Source organism: Pteropus vampyrus, unplaced genomic scaffold (assembly GCF_000151845.1).
Source record: "Pteropus vampyrus isolate Shadow unplaced genomic scaffold, Pvam_2.0 Scaffold316, whole genome shotgun sequence".
In the NCBI taxonomy this organism is placed as follows: Eukaryota; Metazoa; Chordata; class Mammalia; order Chiroptera; family Pteropodidae; genus Pteropus; species Pteropus vampyrus.
Window position 1 is genome coordinate 928,935 of NW_011889097.1, and position 2,346 is coordinate 931,280.

The 2,346-nt window shown below is 42.1% G+C and overlaps 1 protein-coding gene across 1 annotated transcript in view; it reads right to left on the reverse strand.

Annotated features, from left to right (window-relative positions):
* KMT2C (lysine methyltransferase 2C) overlaps positions 1–2,346 on the reverse strand; it is a 226,149-nt gene that overhangs the window by 127,379 nt on the left and 96,424 nt on the right. The window lies entirely within an intron of this gene.

Sequence of the window (2,346 nt, forward strand, 5' to 3'; positions counted from 1 at the left end):
GGAAGAGTATGTGGCTATGCCTCCCAGGTGGCTCTTGAGTGTACATGTTCCAGACAAGGTTAGTGTACACTGTATCATCGTGAAATAAGAAGGCACGACCAGCACTTATCTGTGACCAGCACCCTCCAGCCATGTTCTAATGGAAATGGCCTTGGCCTTGCTCATAGATACTCTTCGTAGGGACTTCTTTCTAACGGAGTCCGTATCTTTGTCATTTGTCAACGTCCATGAAAAGGCGTCACTCTGGCTCCTCACTCAGCTGTCACAACATAGTGTTCTACACAGCAGCACAGAGCATCCTACGCCAGGCACACGTGCAGCTTGAGCCTCAGACGAGAGCTACAATAACCACCTCTCTGTGAGGCGATTCATTTATCCAAGGTACAAGGCTGCATGATGTTCACTAATTAGTGTCATTTAGCCCTCAAACAGCACTGTCATTTAAGATACCCCCATTTTTAAGACATAAAAATTTATGTACTTTGGGCCATGAGACACAATCAGGACAGCTCGAAATACTTAGGAAGACTGTTGCATACTCTCGTATATTGTTGTAATACATTCCGTCTGCAATATTCTCTATACCTTTGGATTGAGACAAATGGTCAGAAAGCTGTGTATTTAAACTGCATTGTTCAATATCCCCAAGAAACAGCACGTACTCGGTTGGGCTTTGGTTTGGTATTGCTGCCTTATTCTGATGTCCATTATGCGGAGCTGCCTTGTGGGAAGTACTTCTTATGCTTCAAAGCAGCTACTTTCAGACAATTTTTCACTGCAGCATATAGTGTGTGTGTGTGTGTGTGTGTGTGTGTGTGTGTGTGTGTGTGTGTAAATATACGTATGCGTGTGTATAATACATATACATATGTATTTCGTGTCAGTATCAAGTGAATTCTCGTCACACTGCTGTGGACCAGGTAACTAACTGCTCACATCTCCTCCTTCGTGTTGACTGCTGAGCAGCTCTGGTGGCAGACCTCTGGCTCAGGTTTAGGAGGTGTACATTTGGGCATCGGCCTCACCATTACCTTCCCGTTTATCCTACCCTCATTTTCCCATGGCCAAAGTTCCTTGCTTATTTTTAGTTTTATTTATGCCTACCATTCATGTATTTTCACAAGTCTCCATAAGTCTATTTTGGAACGAGGCACAGTATCAATAACTTCAGAGTATCTTTCAGCTCTATGTGGCCAGCACGAACCTTTCGCTACGTGCGTGATAAATCAAAGCAAATCACCTCACCTCAGTTCCTACACTTCATTACTTTACAAAACGATTTACGATCTCTAATGCGTGAGTGAGGCCGACGCCATCAGAACTGTCTGCAATAGTTCTGCCCTTAAGTGGTAAAATATCTAACACCAGAAACACAGTCATAGAAAGTCTGCACACTGTGTACTCAGGTCTAAAGCACAACTACGTACGAAAGGCTGAACAAATTCAGATCCTTACACACACACACACACACACACACACACACACACACACACACACACACACACACAGAGTTTTAGTCGACTGGCAGAGTGTATTAAACCACCCAGAATATAATCAACTCTGATGACTGACATCACAGATTGTGCACTTAGTCAAGTAATTCACTATACGAGGTCTCAAAACAATAACACCCACAATAGTGGCTGTGCATGAATGTTCTTGCTCTCCCAGATTTAACGGTGTGGGATCCAACACATTTTTAAAACTTTAAATCCCTTATTAGTCTAAATGCAATCTAACATTTCAGTATGCCTTACCTAAAATGTATGTCTGTATGGTCATTAAGGGCAACACGGTTATACACGTAGATACAAAATTTTAACTAAAGATGAAATTATGGTACTGAAAAAAGATGAAAAAATAATGATTATGAAATCTATCTGTACTTGAGATTACTTCAGTTTAAGCCTGAGGTTGCTACAGTTATGGTGCACAGAGCTGGGAAAAGATAGGAAGAAAGTCTTTATGAACATGACTAAGAAAAAGGTAAAAGCTGACAATTAGGTAAAAAAGACTGAATAAAGCATCACAGAGATTTCATAATGAGACTGGAAATTCAGTTGACTAGGGGGAAGATCTCAAAGCGATACATGCTCATTGGAAATTCATAGAGGAAAAGAAAAAGGTAGGGTCTCTGTGTTTAACAACAGAGACAGGAAAGAGTTATGATTTTCTGTATAACATAAAATTCAAACGTTTAAACATTTTCACTTAATTATCAAATAGTGCTCGGAAGAGAAAGGGAGAAAGCAGGGCTGAGGACGGCAGCTGAGGACGGCAGCCAACCGAGGCAGACGGACCGCGGGGCGGCGCCGAGGCACCTCCACGGTGACCTTCCGAGTGAGT